Below are 22,620 nucleotides of genomic sequence, written 5' to 3' on the forward strand. Positions count from 1 at the left end.
ACTGACATTAATATTATAGTTCAACTTTATTTGGAGCATTTCTTTATTGCACAATGCACATTTATTAATATTAAGCCTAAAATGTGTTTTAATATCACTATTAGTAAGGATAGTATGATCTATAATAAATGCAAGATATTTAAAGTGCATCAATAGTTCCACTTTAGCACAATAAAATATACTTAAGTATATTGTTAGTAGGACCTTAGCACTATTTCCGGACAACTAAAGTGCTTTAAGTACAAAATTAGTGGTTGCAATTTAGCAGACTTTAAATACCAATTCAGTATACCAAAAGTACAATTGCATTGTATTTATATTAAGTACATAAATATGTGAATGTATTTGTAGTATAAAATAAATGTATTTAAAATGCATTTTAGTACATCTATTTTTCACTTGTGGTATTTAGAAGCCTGAGAAAAAAAAAAAGTCTAATTGTGAGACAAGTCACATTGTGATACACTTTATATTTTCCTTCTACCAAACCAAACAAATGTTTTTTTTTTGTTTTTGTAATCATATAACAACAGCCCATTAAAGAAAATAACTAGCATATTATTTGCAGTGTGCTCCAAAAGGAAAATGATGCATGCAAACTAAATGATGCTTTCCTTTTGACCTTTTGAATGTTGTTTCTACATGCTAATTCAAAATGTAATTTTCTTATGTTCAGTATCCTGTAAGAGTACCTGTGGCCACATTCATCAGCCTTTTCTCGTGCCAGTCAAACATCCCTTTGCCAAGATAAGCCGATTAGAGGTGGACTGTTGGAGTTGGCCAGCATCTGTCTCACTACTTGTTAGCCAAGAGGGTACATTTGCCATCCTGTCTCACTGACACCTCTTCATAGATGTAACTAAACATTGTAGCTGTCAAAGGATTCATTTATACATTAATAATGAGGCCTCCTAATGCTGCTTGTGAACTCTGTGTTGTCTTCAAATGTACACAGGCCAATTATAACAACTGGGACGTTTCTATACGTCTCTTATGGAAACCACCTTCCAGGACTCAACGTTTTTCTTGTTCCATATCATTACCACGATTGTTAAAAGAGAATGTTAAATGAAATGAATCCCTGTTTGAGGACATTAGTCAAACACAAACATGCTATTACTGGCGCTGGTCACCTTTATTTGCCAGAAACACCTATTACTGCAGCCAAAGCTGCCCTGGAATACACGCACAGCAACAATGACTCATAAACACCTGTCAAAGATGATCAATCATTATAATTTCAATAACATCCATCATACAATGAGTCCTTTCAATACTTCAACGATTATATATTCATTTCTTAAAAAAAAAAGAAGATAAAACTACTGACCCCAACATTTTAAACAGTAGTGTATAGTGTTACAAAAGATTTCTATTTTAAATAAATGCTGTTCTTTTTCTTTTTTCTTTTTTTTATATCATCAAAGAATCCTGAAAAAAGTATAATAGGTTATAAAAAAAATATTAAGCAGCACAACTGTTTCCAACACTGATGATAATTCAGCATATTAGAATGATTTCTGAAGGACCATGTGACACTGAAGACTGGAGTAATGGCGGATGAAAATTAAACTTTGCATCACAAAAATAAATGATATTTTAAAGTATATTCAAATAGAAAAGCATTATTTTTAATTGTAATATATATGTATACACAACAGTATGTGACCATGGACCACACAACCAGTCACATGGGTAAATTTTTTGAAAGGACAATATTTGCCCGAGATACAACTATTTGAACATTTGGAATCTGAGGGTGCAAAAAAATCGAAACATTGAGAAAATGGCCTTTAAAGTTGTCCATTTATATTCGCGATTGTGCTGCATTCACTCACAAAAATAAACGTTTTATATATTTACGGAAGGAAATTTACAAAATATCTTCATGGAACATGATCTTTACTTAATATCCTAATGTTTTTTGTCATAAAAGAAAAATCGATAATTTGGAATTTATTTGTGCATTAAAAAAAAAATCTTTGAAAATCTCACATTATTCAAATGGCAGGGTTGTTAGCTATTGGTTCAAAAGTTAAGGCTAAAAGGCTAACCTGGTATGGCTAATCATCCCAAAGTGGCCCAAATTCTACCGTTTGATTTGCATAGCCAATATATCAGTACCCCATATTGCCATTTTCTCGTCACGGTCTGTAGTCTAAATCGAACTCTGACCCTGTGATGAAAAGATCTGACAGTACAGGTGTACATAACCGAGTGGACAGGTGGCGGTGAGGGGGGAAAAACGACAAGAAAGCAACTCTGTTCTTCTGCGTGGCTGCTTTGACAAATGCAGCGTGCGAAAAGGATCAGAATCTCAGGTCCGCATGACAGAGGGGTGTGAGATCACGCAGGCCTGCAGGCTAATCCTCCATAGCCGCCCCCTACCGCATTACCCCACCTACTGCTGGGCCAGAAAGTTCAGCCGTGACCGCTCACAAAAATCCCCCCTTTGAACACTCCGTGTAGACCACCTTCACAAATCCACAATCACAGATAATGATTAGAACTGATTGTGTTTCCACGAAAAGTGAGCTGCAAGGGAAGAGCCGAAGGAGGACATTTCATTAACTTTACACTTCTTGTAAATTTGATTTCCCTTTCAGCCAATAGACGAGTGAAGTCAAGCAATAAAGCTGGACACAATCCACTTTATCTTCACACAACTTTCCCTCCATTTTTAGGAAAGCAATTACACCGACTACTTAACACCAGCAATTATGTGGACTCCAAAAGTGTCAAAAGTGTTTTTCTTCCAGGAAGCTCCATGAACTTTTCTTCATTTTCCCTGAATACATGACAGGCAGCTTTGACTGCTTCTTTCTGTGCCTGTCATCAGTCTGAAAGGAAGCAACAGGTGTGAAAAAGACACCCCAAAGGACTGGGAGGGTGAAAAAAGGACAAAAATGAGAGATAATGGGTGAGAAAACCATGCGGCCCTTCTTAACAATCAAACTGATGCTGAAGAAACACCTTGTACCATCTTATAGAGCTGACCATTTTTTTTTTTTTTATCAATAAATGATGACTGCAATTCTAGAAGCCCACGCTTCTGTTCAACACTCCAACAGCATCATAAGCTCTAGGCAGAAAAACAATCCAAAGGATAAACAGATAAATAAACAGTTCAATAAACACTAGTTGTATGCTAATGACATGAACATGCTTGGCTTGGAGCATCATTTATTTCAATAGTGTTACAGCTTGCCTCTCACACAACACAAACTTCCTCTTATTTGAGGATCTCTCTAGTCTTCTGTGGCATTGTGTCTTTTGCACAGAACCATGGTGAGGACATAAATCACTGCTTCTTCATCTGTACAGTTATAAATGCTAGTGAGAGTTACATTCAAAAGAATAATTCTGGTGTAATAGTAGAGCAAAGTGATTAGACAAGATTATTTCTTTACACTTAACCTTACTCTTGTAATCCAGGAACATGGATAACATTCCAAGCATGAAGTGCATCTAATGTCACCAAGTCAGCAGGGTCAGGGAAGTTACTCCAAAACGGTTATCAATAATTAATCACTAATGGCTTTCTCCACATTATAATGCGGCCACTTTTCTAATTACTTCAACTGAGATAAAATTACAACACTTTTTAGTGATAACACACTATAACATTATCGTATGCCATGAAAAGAAATGTATCATTTTATTCCGCAAGGATGCATTAAATTGATCAAAAGTGACAGTAAAGGCATTTATAATGTTAAAAGTTTTCTAATGCTGTTCTTTTGAACTTTATATTCATCAAAGAATCCTGGAAATAAAGTATCACGGTTTCCACCAAAAAAATGAACAGCTTTCATTAATTTTTTTTTTTTTTTCATTTTTGGGTGAACTAACCTTTTAAAATCTCCTCAACTCAAAGAACCCACCCCAAAAGAACACAGTTCAGCAAATTTCTACCTACAGTAGATCTTGATCATTTGAAGTCAAGATTTGATGGCATTCTTCTAAAACTAAAGCACTATTTTTCGCTTGAAATGTTGTTCTCCACTAATGCTTACTACCAGAGAAAAATATTTGACATTTTCCTTCTTAATTTGTCTTCAATGTTTTTTGTTTGTGAGCGTTTCAGCTCCAAGAGCTCGCTACATATCAACAGGCATTAACTATAACAAGCTTGTCATATCCCGGAATATGACAATGCTGCACCCAGTCAATGTTGGAATCAGAATATCTTACTATTGACTTCCATAACAAACCTGATGCAGAGATCAATATGAATGAGCATGGCAGCAGAACTATAACATCCTCCTCTCAACACTGACAGCAGGGAAAAGACCAGATGATGACCTTACCCATCCCCCCCCAACCCTAAACCCCTGTATATGTGCAATATCCTGTGCTTGATCTCTTTGTCCTCCTAAAAATCTGAAACAGATGTTTACTTTACAACCAAGTCTATCGTTTAAGAAACTGTCCCAGCGAGGGTCTCGGCGAAGCTCCGCTGAGTGCGCCGAGAATGCCGTTGTATATGTTTGTGCACCTAATTAAATCGTTATGAGAGCTGTGTTTATACTACAAGTGTTTATAAATAAGGTGAGGCTTACTGAGAGGATACTTTAACAGAGCGTAGTGCAGCTGTTGCGTGTCACATCACAGATCTCATGAAAGAATTTGCTCTCTCTGCACACCATTTGCTCGGGTCACTAAACCAAATGGGTAGTTAGCGCTCTCTCGCTACAGGCCCAGCTGTCATCCCTCCGTCTGTCCTCCCAGAAAGAAACAGACACAAATGTTAATTACATGCTTGTGAAAGAAATTATAGTTGCGGTGTAATGTAGTTTCAACGTAATTAGCAGCTAACTTACTGAATGGGACGTATTATATTGTACAGTTTGGCTCGGCAGCTTGAGGGTGTACTGTATCATTAAGGGTAAATATCATTTAGGCTAAGGAAACATTATGAATGCCGACCGCATAAACAGCACATTACTGTTTTTGGGATTACGCATGTTCTAAAACATCCAATGTATTTTAACAATTGTTTTTTCTCTTTTTGTAATAATTCAATTACTCAAAAAAAAAAAAAATTATATATATATATATATATATATATATAACTCATCAAAATAAGTTAAGCAATCTTCAACTTTTTTAAGTAAGATTAAACTCATTTTTTTAAGTCAGTTTAATGTAATTTAAGTTGAAATGCATTAAACATACAAGTTGACTGTACTTAAATTTAAGGCAGAAACTTTTTATTTTACAGTGTAGAAAAGTATTAAACGTTGTTTTTAATATTGTTGTTGTATAAGTGTTTTTGCATTCATAAAACGTCAGAAAAGGCAATATTTAAATTTTTCTTATTATTTAAATGCATTTACTGTTTAATATTCATTAATAATCAGAATTATTAAGTAATGTAATTCATTAGCTAACTGACTATTTATGAACGGAGTGAACACAATTTATTATCCAATCAGAATTTAGAGTCATAGGGTCCATTTCATAATATCATTTCACTGTTTGGTTTATACATGCACAAACTTGAAAATATCGGTCCATCATCATGGTCACATATAGTGTCATTCGCAACCTGAACCCTTAGGTATGCTCATCTTCTTCTGTTATCTAGATCTCTCTGATGATTTCTTCATGGTGTCGGCATGTGTGATCTTATTTTACAGCTTTTTTTGTTGTTCGTTTTGCAAGTCAGGGGTCTGTCAGCTGTGCAGGGGTGCGGAGGGTGGAGAAACACTGGTATCTGTAACGTGTGATGGTGTCTGTGTGGAATCCAAACTCTACCAGCTGCTTTACACCCTGACACTTACCCGTCTGTATGCTGGACAATTAGAAACATTCAGATTATCGGTCAGCACTAATGAGACTATGAATTTGTTTCAAAGAAATCAGCCAAAAATACATATTCAGTCATTGTTTACTCACCCGCATGTTGTTCCAAACCTTTTTTGGTCAATTATTATCTAGTTCTTGCCAAACAACAACAGTTAAACAAGCGATCTAGGAGCTTTTTACAGAAGATGCCATTGAAAACACAACAAGTCTATCCCTCACAGCCTCGCTTTCATGACACTGCTTTGAATAAGGTCTATATAGTGAGAGACCAGGGGCTGTAAAGCTCCAAAAAGTACAAAATGGACCATAAAAGCATCATAAAAGTGGTCCAAACTAAAGTTTTCTGAAGTTATACAATAGACTGCGGCAGGGATGAGGTACTTTTGTAGGACAAACCATCAGTTTGCTTCACCCTGGTTCCCTCGACAAAAGGCCAATAGGCTTTTGGATTATTGTAGAAAATGCCAAAGTTTGATTCTTACATACTTATCAATATAATATTCATAAACCAATTCAAATTATATTCAAAAAAGTTTAATTAGTCAGGGTCACATGACTTCAACATTAACACCGGTAAACTTCAGACAGATCTTTTAATCATTATTTAAAATCTTCAAGTTGAAAAGTTTGAATTAGAATAGTTTGCAAGAGTATAAACACAACAAGGCTGTAAAAGTAGACTAATGAGTCGATGATTTACTGTTCGGTCACGGTGATGTTTAACGTCCCCAACAACCTCTGTAGTCCCATTTAGCCACTTGCTAGCAAGTCTTCTTCAAAACATGTAAAAGCTTAAAAAACATGGAGTAGGGTATTACTGATGAATTTTACGTCATAGAATAAAACAAAATATCCTGAACTTTCCATAGACCTCATTTCAGCCATATATATATATATAAAAAAAAAGGCTTCAGACCCCCACAGACTTCAGGACGATGGAACCAGAAGTTCTAAAATGCTACCTCGCTTCTGGGTTTTAGGATTAATTGTTTTCCATATTGTTTTGAGCAGAGAATAGACCACATCTGAACTTGGTTATCCTTGCGTCTAGCCTGTGTTGAGAGTTCAGAGTTGAGAGCCTCAGTTTAAAATTATTTTTTTCATCAGCACCAATATGAACTTTTGTTTGTATGGCAAGGGCTGTGTAACGGTTCTTTCAAAAAAAAAAGAAAAAGTGGTGCAATGAAAAAACTATTTTCCCATTCCTTTTCATGAATGTTTCTAGTCTTTGAGATGCACACTGTTCCAACTACCCCAATGTGGGGAGTCATATATTTAAGCTACACCGGGAATACACTGCGAGATGATGACAGGGACACACATGATCCTTATCCAGCATAACGTAGTGAGAGAATTCCACAGTGAGCCTGGCCGTGATCCAGCGCGGCGTTCAGGGAGAGGCCACGAGCGGGAGTGGACATGTGTGACGGGGGAACAAGCGGGCTGATTGCTAAAGATTACCACATGGCTTCTCCTTGCTCAACACATCCAGCTCGTCTTCCAGTCTGTTGGAGGAGTCTGTGGCCTGGCAGGAATTCAGCGCTCCTCTTTGGATCTCCCTGCTCATCCTATGGAACGCAATGAGACTGATCTATCTACCCACTCCATTCCTTGCAAGTCTGGTCAGGAGCTGGGAGGCCGCCTGATAAATCACAACTCCCTTGCATCGACTTCTCCGTTTCCAATAACTCCGGAAACAGAAGACTACCCTGCCGAACCGCTGGTGGCCTCTGTGCAGTTCAGACTCGGTTTCTGCATCCGATTAGCTTTGACAACAAACACTTGGAACAGCGTGCTATTGTTTGAGCCTGCAACAGTGAGAGGGTAAACTGCGACTCACAGGCTGTGAAGATGATACAATAACTGCAATAACGATACAGACAGCCACTGTGAAGAGGTTCCCATAATGAAGAACTGGATAGCCCGTCAGCAGCCCTTCAGGAATTAATTAACTAGCACATCAAAGCTAACCCTCAGAGGCCACAGTGTCACACAGTACTTTGATTTAACGCTGACTGTTGACTTGATAGTAAGCTGCACATAATGCCTATCCTGACATTCACTGGTTTATATTCTGTCCTCTCACATTAAGATGGGTTCTTAAGTAAAACTTCTACTAACTTTTCTCACAAACTTTTCAGGATAACTACCACCTTTGATCAAAACACTCAAGTCAAGGATGGGAATTGTAAAGAATTTATCGATTCCTGTTTGGATTCATCTTAACAACTCCGGTTCCTTAACAGCTTCATCAATGATTCTTTTAGTAGTGTTAAGCATGTGTGAAAATAAAATAAAATAAAATACATTCAATTCCACTGCAAAAATGGTGAGATCATTTCAGTAATAAATTAATTTAACACACTCTTTGTATCGAGTTGTCACTGACTTTTTAGAGACAGCATAGATGCAATCCAATAACTGGCCTTAATATTTAACAACAGCACTAATCAAACAAATAATGCAGAAACATACTTCATTCATTCATTCATTAAAGAGTCAGGAATCAGTATACGCTGACGTTTTTTATCCACTAATAAAATTACTTATTGGAATCATTTGGTTGTAAATCAATCTACGCTGCACTGGTTGCGCTATATGTTTTTTAGTCACTAAGAAGAATCGATTCAGAGTCATTCGTTTGGGAATCAATACACTGGTTGTTCTATTTGTTTTTGATTCACTAACAAAAATCAAATCATTACAGTCATTCGTTTGGGAATCAATCTACACTGGTTGCATTGTAAGTTCTTGATTCCCTAAAAAAAGGACCAATTCAGAGTCATATTTCCAAAAAAAAAACTATGCTGGTCATGTATAACAATTGTATTCACTTCAGTGGACTTTTTCTGGTTCAAGAATATAAATGTGGTGGATGGACTTTGATTGCTCCTGTATAAAGGTGTCTACAGATCATAAATTAGAAATAAAACACTGAACATATTTAAATAAACTAAAATAAATAAAGTAAAAAAAGAAAAAGATATATTGAGTTGTGACGTCTACCAGCCGGGGAAACTCCCATGCAGTTTGAGAACCACTGAACTCATTCTGACAGTAATCTACATATAATTCCCAGCACCACAGCTTGTTTTCATGTTCTCTGGATATTCCAAAAGACTCAGCTGTCACTACACCTCATCTAAAATTCAAATACAGACTTGTAATTTTGGTCTAGTAAGATGTTTATTCATGGTCAGCTAATAAAATAAATTTAGGTCCGTCCTCCGCATACTGTGTCTGGAGGTTTGCATGAATCACAGGTGGACGTGTGGTTTGGGAAATGTTAGAGTCACAGCAATGGTAAGTCAAATATAACTTAATGTAAACAGTATACATTTCAACTGTTCATTTTCCAGCTGTCTTTAAACGGTGGCCCGCCAGCCCACAGCACAAAAGAAATGAGTTAAGAGCAAAAAAAAAAAAAGAAGAAGAATAAAATAAAACTTTGTGAAAGAGAACAAAGCAGAAGGCTTACAGTTTAACAGGCCTTTGAGGGAGGTGAACAGTGTTCCTGCTGGTGTACTTTCTTTACCCGCACACATGCGCATGCATTAAAAACCAACAACTTTTACCCAATGCACTGGGATCTGGAATTCATATAAAACTGCACTGCTGCATTATTAAAAAAACACACATATGGTGAGTCTCCACTATATGTAAAAGATCAAGCAGTCCCTCAAAATGAAAACTTGCTATTTCATCTAAGGCACTAGGACCCCATGTAATGGACCTTATTTCCTTTAGGCTTGGCAACAGTTGATGATGACTAATGAGGTCAATCAATCAAATTCTGGTCTTTCACTTATTTACTGTATGCTATTTAATGGCATTATTAAAGTCTTTTTATATACATTTGCGTGTGTGTGTGTGTGTGTGTGGTTTCTGTGATGATATCTGTACAGACTTAAAGGGATAGTTCAGCCAAAATTGAAAATTCTGTCATTAATTACTCACCCTCTTGTACTCTCAAACTCCAAACCCGTAAGACTTTTATCTTCGGAACACAAATGAAGATATTTTAATAAAACTTGAGAGCTTTCTGTCCCTCCATTGACAGCTACGCAACTACCACTTTGACGCTTCAAAAAGAGATCGAAAAACTAATCCATATGAATTGAGCGGTGTAGTCCTGAAGATACAAAATCGCTTTATATGATGAACATATTGAATTGATACATTTTTTTATTCATATACAGTATAAACAATCATCAACTCACACATCAGTTGTGGTTAACGGAGGCTCAAGCATGAGCTTCCGCAAGAACCGATGAGGTTTGTTCTCACGTGTCAAGCAGGTTCAGTTGAGCTTCGGTTTATATTCGCTGATCAATGTTTATATGTGAATAAAAGCCTAAATTCAATCTGTTCATCATATAAAGCGATCGAGTCTCCTCAGAAAATTTGGACTAAACCGCTCAATTCATATGGATTAGTTTTACGATCTCTTAACTTTTGGAAGTGGTATTTTTTCATCAAAAATATCTTAATTTGTGTTCCAAAGATGAACGAAACTATTACGGGTTTAGAACGACATGAGGGTGAGTAATTACTGATAGAATTTTCATTTTTGGGTGAACTAACCCTTTAACAATGCCCTGATAGTTGCATGAGAGAATGAGGGAGGAAAAAGCTGTGAAGGACCCCATCCACACTCATAAACCGGATGTGATGTGATCCTCATTAACCCCAGACACTTGTGAGAGAATGAGGCGGATGTCTGGAGGGGTGTCCGACACAAACTACTAAAATGCAGGGATTGTCCCGTGTCCTACGGGCCAAAGCTGAGGAGATGGGTTTCAAAGAACAGCCTTTGAGAGGGCAAATGAATGTAAGCAGCTACCACTTCTCACATCTCTGTTTTCTCACCACACTGCCCTCATCTTGAATTCAGTCCGACACTAGAGACGCAGCACACAAACTTGAAACACAGCTGTCTTTCACAGCACTTTAAACGGCCATTAAAGTCTCATCAATTCACTTTGAGGCACAAGTGTACTTCAGGCACTCCTCAAAGCTTTTTCTTACCGATAAAGAGATTCAAGGTCTTGCCCGGCACACAACATTGACCAAGATACAAAGTCTAGTTCTAGTTCGTCTCTTTTCAGAAATCACATTATGAAATAAATGTTTTTCTCCAAAACACATTGGGAACAATTATTTGCTCCCTTTTATTAAATACTTTTTGCAACCTCCTTTTTCCAAGATAACAGTCTTCTCCTATAATGCCTGATGAGTTTGGAGAACACCTGACAAGAGATAAGAGACCATTCCTCCATACAGGATCTTTCCAGATCCTTCAGATTCACAAGTTCATGTTGGTGCTTCTTCTCTTCAGTTCAGCCCACTCATTTTCTATAGGGTTCAGGTCAGGGACTGGGGAAGTCCCCTCTCCAAATAGGAGAAGACTCAGAGCTGTTATCTTGGAAAAAGGAGGTTGCAAAAAGTATTTAATAAAAGGGAGCAAATAATTGTTCCCAACGTGTTTTGGAGAAAAACATTTATTTCATAATGTGATTTCCCCCCCACGTTCAATTCTTTTAGTTCAATGAAAGGTTCGATTTTTGCTAATATTTTTTATAAAATATCAAAAGGATTAACAATGCAGATTAATTTTAACAGCTATCTTTGAACATATTTACGAAGGGGGCAAATAATTCTTTAGTTTTTACTTTTGATTTAACAATGACTAAACATTTATAATACACCCTATTTTCTTTATAGAAAATTCAATGATGTTTTACATCCTAACAGTAGAGTTACTCTTAAAACTTTTTCTTTGATTGTCATTGCATTGTCTTGTCCTTGTGCGGTGCATGTGCAATGTCATTCAAGATCCCCCTTTTTATGAGCGTTTGTTAAAATCTCCCGCGGAATTCCAAGGATGAACAGCCCTGATTTAGGCAGCAGGACAAGAGGGAAATGTGTGAAAATGTGCAGAGCAGCAGGAAGGGAAGATGAAAGTGACACGGTCTACCCATGTTTAAGAAGCTGATGACCATAGCCCAAACCAGGCTGAATAATTTGAATGGGCCATCATTTTTTCCCCCCTTTTTGAATCCTTTCACTCGCTCTGCCTCTGACTGCTGGCGCTTCTCATTCTACACAATGGGAAATTCACTAAGACCCTTTATTCTTATGCTAATGCTCTCAACTGGGCATCACATTAAATTTAACACATGCACACACTTTTCTGTTTTTCAGGAAAACAAGGCACACTCTTGCCACTCTTTTTGCCAATCCTTTAAACACAAAAATTACATTTACATAATACATTCAATTCTTTGCAATATTTTTGTAGAGAGTTACTATAGTAAATTGAGTTTGTGAACATAAAAATCAAATAATACTGTATTAAAAAATCTTCTTTGGGAACTTTTCAGTTTACAACCCTAACTATAATACAGACAATATTTTGAAGGAACTGAGAACCATTTTTTTTTTTTTAGAAACGGCTAAAAAAATGAAAGAAGAACTGAATGTACTGAACTGTAAGAAATGTCAACTTCTTACACTACTATTCAGGGTACTTTCACTTAATCTTATGCTTCCTACCAGTATAGTCGGCTACGATTACCAACGACTCTTATCAATCGGTTCTTCTAGGTGAATCACAAACAAACAGCGTGAATAGTGTAGACCAACTCATGAAGGGATGACATGATTCTGATTCTGAACGAATGACTCTTGTGAGCCGGTTCTTTTAGTGATTCAAAAACTACAACGCGATAATTACGAGATAATTTCAGATTTGAACAGTCTACAACATACTGTATATGAGAAATCAGATGTCTGTATGAGCCTACAGGCTTTTAAACATGTTTATAGGCTTTTGTGCAATACCAATATATTATTAACAACAAAACGCAGTGTGTATTTAGGCTATATTAACGTTGTCAAACGAGCAGTCACTCAGTAACTACTTTTAAGTTTCCAAAACCTTAAATATGGTTTATTTTCTAAGCATGATCAAAGTAATAGCTAACTTGTAGTTCAGTAAGTGAATCAGATTTATTCAGTAATCGACTCATTTATAAGCCCATAACAGCTATTCATTCGGGAATCATTACTTAATTAAAATACGAAACGAATCTTTAATAGAACCATTAAAGAACCGGAATCGCTTAGAGGAATACGAATCGCAAACGCTAAATTCGATTCCCATCCCTACCTGGGACACAAGTTGACAAAAGTTTGAGCTTGCAAAAGTCACAATATATGCCTCTAAGTAACGAAATGTAAAGCGCTAAAACTCTCTTCTCGTCAGCATAGCAATAATATGTAGTTTATATGACACATTTCAATGGCTACAGCGAGTTAATGTCGCGACACTTGTAACAACTGAAAGATGTAGCCTAATGAACTGAAAACACATTCAAGCTGCGTACACATTGTAACCTTAAGAGTAAATCATCATAACGAAATACATATTTACCTCCTTTGATGTTGTAAAGTTCGTCAGTTGCTCAGTTTTCCAGCGTGCATCCGAAAAACAACGCAATTGTACTTAAAACAATAATGTTAAAAGTGATTCTGTCACGAAACTCCATCAGCGGTTTATTTTGTTTTGCAAGAGCAAATGTTTTAGCAAAACTGCATCATTCGGGGACGACGAAGCGCTACAGTTGCACCTCGCAAACTTTGACGATCCATCACACACGCGTCTTCAAAAGACTGTACTTAGCCTACCCGAACATTAGAAAGTAATTTAGCCCTCGACACGGCAGAAATGTACCCCAAGCAAGTTTGTTGAGTCGTCGGTTGTGATGTGCGGTGGAAGATCTGTTGGCGTGATTTGTTTTCAATCCGATCTGCCCTCCTCTATCTCCACTTCTCCCCCCCAGTTCTTTGAGTTTTGGGCCACTCACTCTCTTCACCAGATGGGCCGGGTTACATCAAACCAAAGGTAGTTGCATGAGGCTTAAGAGGAGTTTGCTTTCAAGTTTCACTGGAGATTTGCAAAACCTTTGCATAAGAATATTTTACTTGTTTTAAAGTAAATCGATGAGCAGTTTAAGTTTGGTTGAGATTTGGTTGCAATTTGCAACTTCAATATAGGGTATGCCTAGCCTACCTCTATTAGCCCATACAAATCAAAAGTAATCATGTCTTGATTTTCCTAATCATTTGTTAAATTAAAAGTGCGTTGAACTGTAAGTTGTAACGGAATTTGTATTTTTTTTCAGAGGTTAGGGTAAGTTGCATGGAGATTGAAGTTTTTAGACTGTTTGTAAGTTTTGTGTGTATATGTGTCTGATTGAGATCTGACATAAAAATAAAATTCTTAATGTCTTTGTGGTTGATGCACTCCACATTGCAGATGATCACAGCCTGTGATACCAGCTAAAAGAAGTGAAAAAATAGCTTGAACCAGCCTAAACTAGTTTGTTGGTCTTAGCTGGTTCAAGATGGTCTCCCAGCATGGCTAAGCTGGCCTTCAACTGGTTTACAACCACTCTAAACCACTATACACAACCACAATGTTTTTTAAAGCAAGGACCTATACTATTTTACCATACGGTAAACATAATACAACGCCACCTAGTGGAGAAGTAGGGGACGTTTATGTATTGGAGTGGTGCTATTAGTGTTGGGATTGAAGTAGCCTACTTGCAACTAATTAAAGATGATTCAGATATTATTACACTTTCCAAATAATTCCAAATCACCTGTACCATATGGATTATAAACAATTCTGTTTTAATGTATCCAAACATATACTTATGTCATAAGACATTATATAAAAACTAAAAGAATAAAGAAAATAAAAGTGAAATCAACCCATTCATTTGTACATTCATATAATACATAAAGTAAGCAAATATTTTTTTTTTTCCATGTGCATTACATACTACTAAAAGACATTGAATAAGACATTTGTTCAAGGCTATGCTGGGTAGACAGACAAAAGTGTGTCTTTGAAAAAGCCAAGTTGATTACTTAACTAACTTAAAATGATCCCCTTTACATCAAACAAGGGTTTCCAATTTAAATTGAGACTATCTAAAGCTTCCATTATAACCCTAACCCTATGTCTCGTAAAACTTATCAAGAAATTGACAAAGGCCTTTTGTACTAAAATGCATGCAGGCTGGCTTTCTCCTGACTCACATTATGTCATAGTCTACATCAAATACTGCAAAGACAATCGTTGTACGTTATCTCAGAAGCTTTAAATGAGTGTTAGCAGCAAAAAAAAAAAAAAAAAAAGGCCGAGACACTCCATCTGGACGATTGCAATTGATTCACACCCGTAGAACCACATTCACCTTTTCTCAGTCGTGTCTGTAGAGAAAGCAATGACAGACCAATGGAGATACCGCCATCTAGTGGTGCACACTCTGACAAAAATTCAGTCCAACTGTCTGTCAGTTCCATAAACTGCTTAGAACAAGTCTTAAACAATTTTTTTCTTCAAGACGAGTCATAACTTTTAAGTCATTTAGATCGGTATAATTTGATTTGGAAAAGTAAGACGGTTACTCCTTTAATGGTAGGCTAGTCGTTGTGTGGTCTTGACACTAGTGGTGGCTGTTTTTGCAACTGGAACAAGTTGTTCTTACAAGAACAGACGATAAGGACTCTTTTTAATTAATAATTGTATTAGTGCCATATTCAGTTTATTGTGACGTTAGTACGCTGAAATACGAGAAGGTCCGTCAACTTATTACTTCGTCAATTCATCTCCTTGTCGCTGGGTGGCGCCAAATATAAGCTACCGTCCTAGCTCAGGTTTTAAATACCTCCAGATTTAGATTTAAAACTGAAGTCTTAAAATACTATCCAACAAATAGTTTCAGTTTTAACTGTATTATTTTATTCTGAAGCACTGTTGTTGTCAACAGTCCAATTTAAGATACAGTTTTATATTTGAAACTCCATATGCCACATGAAAAGGTATGTTTGTGTTATTTTTTTCTTTACAGTCTCACAAAAGTTTCAAATGATCTCCAGTGTCATAGTTCGAAATATACTTGTGGAAAAATTTTGAATTACAAACTGGGACAATTGAAAATACTGAATGGTTGTGTCGTCAGTCTGTGTTTTAGATAAATAATGATTGTTGATGACTATTTAGGGTTCTTTGTATTTGAAAGCTCTTGGTCAAGACCAAAGCATTATTGTCAAACCAAGAACACTGTGACCAGACCAGAACTCATGTTTATCATTTTGGTTGGGCCTAACCAGATGCTATTTACTTTCCTTTGTCTTTTTAGGGGCATCGTTTAAATATTTACATGAAAATTAGACTGCTTCATATAACGAATGCTATATTGCTTTTTTGAACTATGTCTTTTATCTGGTATTTTATTTATTTTTACCATTTATTTGGAGAATTAGTGCTTTAGTTTATCCCAAATTAGCTTTATGTTAGAAATAGCATTGTTTGCGTTTTAATGTAAATAAGTAAGTGTATGAAAGCATGTTGAGGTTGGTCATGCTGGTGGACTTAGATAGAGGCCCATCATGTCTAGACTTTCATTGAACCCCAAATGAATACCCATCGTTTAACTGCCCTATCGATGTTATCACAAAGCAAGTCTAACGTTTTCATGCTAAAGTTTCCGTGAAACTAACGGAAAGGCCATTCAGGAGGTGGTTATTGAGCTGGTTTGTCGTGGGATTTTATTTTGTTTTGACCAGTGTTGCCACTTCAAAGAACAGGAAAGTTGGTGGTGGTGGTGGGGGAATACTGTGCCCTCCACTGACTCATGCCCATGGTTTAGATTGTGGCTTACCCATTTATTTTAGGCAGATTATATGTCGCCGTCTATTTAAATGTCAGAAGATGTTTCAATAGTTTTATTTAAAGGAATAGTTCACCCAAAACTTAAATAATTCAGTCACCATTTACTCACCCTCATGTCGTTACAAACGTCAAAAACACAACACAAAAGAAGACATTTCTGTCTTTACAAGGAAAGTAATTGGGGTACAGTGTTGTTTTGGACCCCATTGGCTTTCATTGTATGGACAAAAACAGTATACAGGTTTGAAATGACAAGAAGGTGTGTAAATGGTGACAGAATTGAACTTTTGGGGTAATCTATCCCATTAAATCTAATTTAAAGATTAAAAGCATTTTTTGCTTTTGCTTGTTATTTAAATCTACTTTTAAAAAATAAAAATTTCCTCTTAATTTTCCTCCAAAGATCCAGTTATGACATTTTGACTGAGCATTATGATGTCAAAATAAACCTGAAAATGAAACATGCACTGATGAATTGTTCACAATAACATGCATTTATAAAACAGATATGGGTCATTTTCATTTCATGTCGACTTAAAGCACAATGTCAGACAAGTATACGAAGAGTTCAGATGCAAAAGCCTCTGAAAGTGCCATCTGAAATTTTCTTCTAAAATGATCATTTTTATCAAGCTCGTATATTTAAGTACAGGAATTTCACTTAAATGACAATTAATAGGTCATTTTCATTGCCATTTAAGTGAAATTACTGAACTTAAATATACAAGCTTGATAAAAATGATCATTTTAGAAGAAAATTTCAGATGGCATTGTTCACATTGTTTTCCAGACAGTGTACTGATGCTGATCTTGTCTGAGGGCCAAACTGAGTGTGGGGCCGATCATGGATGTTGTCTGACCCTAGATGCTAATCTAGTGCTAAATATGTTTGTGCCAGGCAGGCGACACTCATCTGTGACTCATGAACGACTCTTTCCTCCATGTCGTGCTAGCAGTGCCTGAGCCAGAGCACGCGACCCGGCCATAATATCCCCCTTGCTAATGACAAACTTGCGCTTCCAGAGGAAAAAAATTAAAGGCCTCTGAAGTGGGACGGTGACCTGGAAAAACGCCTCCGGTTTTCCCGTAATGTATGGTTCTGTGCGGTTTGGCCTGCTTTTTACTTTAATGATAGAGATGCTGTATCACTAGTTTGAGATCCTGGAAGAAGAGAGTGCCATAGTTTGGGAAGCTGATAATGTAAAGTTCTTAATTTGGGCACTAGAGGGCAGCAGTGAACTTTTAATTTTTTTTTATTTTTATTTTTTTACGTAATTATTTGCTTTTCTGACTGATTCTGATTTTATAGGGTTGTTTTTTATGTAATGAAATACAAAATCAAATTTTGGGGTGTCTGGGTGCGGTGCAGACAGTTCTGCTTCAAATTAGATTCCTAAATTGTTCCAAATTGCCTAATCTGTAAGTGCTTTATGATAAAAGGGTTTGAATCATTATAGAATCATTCAGGGGAATGTAATTTTGCCAGTGATTACTCTTTATATCGTATTGTTTTGTGAGTTTTGTCTTCATTTGATAGGATAGTAAAGTGAGGACAATGAAGGCCAGGTTCAAACCCATGTCTCTAAGAAAACACAATTCATATGCATCATAAGCATGGTCGGAATTTGATTCTGATTTCTTCTGGAAATGAATAAAACTGTGTCTAATGGCGTGAGATGTTGAATGGCAAGTGAAGTGTTTCACAGCGGTCAAAGATCATCTACCACACTAAACCGCAAGAATACATTCTGTGTGAATTGCCATTGGGTGTGTGCAAATTATGCTAAGACAGTAATTAGTTTACCGCATGTTTTCTTATATGTTTTCCCAAAGTCACTTGGATATTTACGGATGTGTCTGTCCGCTTGCACGCATTCACACACACATTAAACTTAGCGTGTGACCTTGTTTAAGCACTGACACCGAGAAGAATCACCCAGCAACTTCGCCACAGTATTTTTAGAAAATCCAGTGGGCAAACAAATTGCATGGTGACCCTCTTTCACCTCTCCATGTAAAAGCTTGACAGGTGTGTAACTTATAGCCTGGTCTCCTCCACCCTTCTGATTACATGCCCCGGACCCCCTCTACCCCCACCTTCTAGTATGTGAGAACCTCTGTCATGGGAGGAGTTCACCTCTGACCCCTATTTCTCCTTGAACTCCACACTTTTTGTGTGTTAAATTGTGCCATGTCCCTTGTGCTGGTGTATCCTACCCTATTTTACAAGGAGGAGAGGAAGAACAAGCCTTTACTTTTTAGCACAAACAGCTTTTTTCCTGTGACATTCCAATGAGACTGTGGTTTTTAACAGGTGGTTTGAGCAGCTGTGTGTCCTAAAAGATACCATAGAAATAGCCTTTGGTATGATCTATTCAAGGAAATCTCCTGTTGTTTTATCACTGAAATCTGTTTATAATCAAGTTCTTTAAGCTAGTTCACTATTGATAACTGACTCCAAAAGATGTCCACACTTTTGGCTTTTGGCTGGAGAGCATGTCTGAAATTTATAAATGCTGATTAACAAAAATTCTGGCCAGTACTGATAAGCTATAAAAAAATGTTTTATATAATGGCTGATATTAAAAATCTGTACTACTTTGCCCAAAAAAAATGAAAAGAAAGAAGAAAGAAAAAAAGATAATACTAAAATCAGTCATTTTAAATGCTGCAAGTGAAACTTAAAATGAAACCTTTTAAAATGAGCGTTTTTAAAGTTGAACTTTAAATTACCTTTAATATAAAAATGACCTTGGACTATATATATGAAATATGAAATAAAATACGTCAATATAATATAATTATTATAATTATATTATAATAAAACAATCTGTAACATCTGCTGCTAACTATTAGTACCTAAATATAAAAATCATGCATCCCTCCCTAGTCAGAAACAATGTTTACCTGGTTTTCTAGAGGGTAACAATGCCTCTATTCTTGAGTTGTAATGTTTGACGTATAAGGAAGATTTACTGCAGATATTTCTTTCCACTTCAATCATCTTTTTTCTTGGCATCTGATATCTAGCTATATTGTGTATGGGTTGCATTGTCTAATATTGGATGAATCGTGGCGCTCATGGTTCTTTTCTCGGTGTTGGTGCTGTCAAAACGTGAACTGACAGGAATGTGTCTGATGTTCCGATAAAACGCTGAAGTTTCGTGCGTCACTCTCTGGGTATAGTGCTTTGAATGCTATCTTCTCCCTTTCAATCCCAAACACCAGGGAGAGTTGTAAGGATTCTCGGGTGAGGCTACATCTTGATATGAGTTTGGATATGCAAGATATGATATCATTCGTGTATGCATAAAAAGAGGAAACCCTCCTGCTCGCCGGTCACTTGGGTGAGGCTCTCCAATGCTGTCTCTCTGCAAAGCCTTGATGACACTTTCATGCTTCTGGATTGTGCCACCCAGAAAAGTATGTGTCTGATAATGACAGAGAGTGTAGCTGTGTTGTTTAAGGATCAAAGTGAGAACATCTACCTAACCTGTGTCTATCTGCTTTGTCAATATTCAGTGTGTTTTTGCACAAAACATTTTAGTAGAAGCTTCTCTGGTGTTCAAGATCTTTTTCCAGACCTTTGTTTTGCATATGACGAATTGAGATCACTTAACCAAGTCCCCCAAGCTAAGGTTAAGCCACAATGGTGTGTGGATCACTTTTGGGATCATATAAGCTTCATCAGAGTTACTTGATTCCTCTTGGGAGCACCGCAGGAAGAGGAGGTCAGAGGTTGTTAGGTTGCCCTGTTGTGCTTTTGTAACCCTTCCATTGCTTCACTGTTAGAGCAGTGAATTAACTCTTCACTACTTGCCTTTCCACACATGCTTTGTGGCTTCTTTGATGTCCTTTTGCCAAAGGATAAGGGTGATTGTTCTTTTGGCAGGTAGGCTTGATGAAATTTCAGAGCCCTTGAAATCAAGACTTGTTTTAGGCATTTGAGAATTTAGAATAGAGGGGAAAATGAACCTCGAATGTTCCTCCATATGTTTTTTTTTTTTAAATAGTACTTTAAGCACTTCAACAAATTTTGATAGTCATCCCATCAGGGATCAAATGACTCATGTTACCACTGTGGTTTTGTGGGCGTTTGATGGACAATGAAGCAAGAAAATGTTGCATGTTTACTGGATAAAAAAAAGATTATTCATCCAACAAAGCTTTTGCTTCTCTTTTGGTGTCAACATGATGTGAGAAAACCCAGCTGATGACATCTTTATTCTGGCTGTTTTGCTTCTGACGTTATCTTCCCATTTCCATGCCGATCTACCCACTCACTGAGATTCTCAGGGATGTACCTTTGCTGCGTTTTCTGACGGTCCACTAACTCTGTGTACAACATCCCACCTCCTCAGTTTTCTTTCAAGATTTTTTTTTCCATAATCAACATTCCTTTTTCATCCATCTTCGGGGTAGCAGGTGGGGGTGCTTAGCTTAACTCTCTGTAGAGTAGTTTTTGTCATTTTATTTTTAATTTATTTGAATGCAATCCACCCGCGGAGCCAAAAGAGACCAGCATGGTTAAATTTCAAACTCTGATTCGGACCAATTAAAACAAGTCTGAAAACAGCCTAAAACTGTATTCTATAAGTTTACCTTTTTTTTAGAAAATGCGATGCTACTTACTTACTGTATAGTGATCATATTCACAAGTCTCTGATACGATCTGAACAGTGACTGAGGTCTGTAGGCTTGTTTCTACTATCTACTAGAGGGGATTTGAGAGGTTTTTCAGAATACCTGTCATAAACATGGGCTGTAAACTGGACAGTCCATCTGAGAATGTCCTGGGGCCTCTTGCCTGTCTTAAAGCCCCCCACCAGCTGCAGTCATTCCTCTCATTTCTGCATGTCACTTAACACCTCAAACCACTGCAGTCCACCTGGGCCCATAGAAATGCCTACCAGAAGCCTTGGAAGTTATGATGTCTTCATTTTCAAATGGCAGTGTGTCATATTGTGTAGCTTGATCATGCCACATTTTATTTGTCAGCTTACTTCTATTACTGTATGTTTAAGAAAAACGATTAAACTTGTTGTTTCGATGACTAAGGTTGGTCAGTTTGCTTCATGTATTATGAGCACTAACTTAATCACAGCAAATCTCATTAAAACGCTACCGGAGTCTAGACTGTCTCTATGAGCAACAGCATCCTTGGCAACACAAACTAACATCACCGGGACACTTACTCCATCCGCCCCCATTTCAGAAGCACTGGCTTAATCCAGGAAACAAAAACCCCCACTGAGGTCACATAACATCAGCCAGACACTGACCTGTGATCTGCTAGGGGGGAAAAGTAGGAGCTAGAAACTTTAATCCAGGGAGAAAGCTGTTTTTCCTATTTATACTTGTTTTTTCACTTAAGGGTTTTGTGTTTTCCTGTTTTTTAAGTATTTATCTTTTCTGTCTTTTTTTTCAAAGGCCCTTTGCTTGATTGGATAGTAAGTCCGATTTGTTGGAAAGGATATGTTCCAGACAGTCAAAAGGATTAAATAAACAAACACACTGAACATCATGTTTTCATATCAGAACACACAAGCTGATTACATCAATAGAACATTTAGTTATTAACATTAGTCATTTATTTGACAAAGAATAGTACCTTACAATCCCCAGCAAGCAAATCAAACAAATTTCTTTTTGAAGGGACACCACTGGTGGTCCTGACACACGTTCAATACATGAACGAAGAAAAATTATATTTTTTAATGAACTAAGTAGTGTTGCAACTGAACTTGACAGCCAGTGATCATTATGCATTTTCACTGTATGGAAAAAGGCACTTTTGACATTTTGATGAGTGACAATCAGCTGTTATTTTCTGTTGTGTGTAGGGGTTGGGTAACACACCTGACATCCACTTTTCGAGGAAGCTTTTTGACAAGAGATGTGAAGGTTGAAGATCAAGTTCATCCTTGAGAGCATCTGGATGTATCCCAGTGGTAACTTATTTTTCAAGTCTTTCATATGCATGCTTGTTATAACCTCTTTAATTAAATTAAATTCAGTTCGTTACCTACAACAGAAGTCTTAGCCAGTATTATTTTTTT

At 36.9% G+C, this 22,620-nt stretch overlaps 1 protein-coding gene across 1 annotated transcript in view; it reads right to left on the reverse strand.

Moving 5' to 3' along the window:
- Positions 1 to 13,708, reverse strand: part of gli2a (GLI family zinc finger 2a) — a 76,038-nt gene extending 62,330 nt beyond the window's left edge. The window contains exon 1 of the mRNA XM_081368165.1: positions 13,247 to 13,708. The gene's annotated coding sequence lies outside the window, so the exon portion shown is untranslated. The remainder of the gene's footprint in view (positions 1 to 13,246) is intronic.
- Between the last annotated feature and the right edge of the window lie 8,912 nt (positions 13,709 to 22,620).

This window comes from Scardinius erythrophthalmus, assembly GCF_964197995.2.
Source record: "Scardinius erythrophthalmus genome assembly, chromosome: 6".
Taxonomy (NCBI): Eukaryota; Metazoa; Chordata; class Actinopteri; order Cypriniformes; family Leuciscidae; genus Scardinius; species Scardinius erythrophthalmus.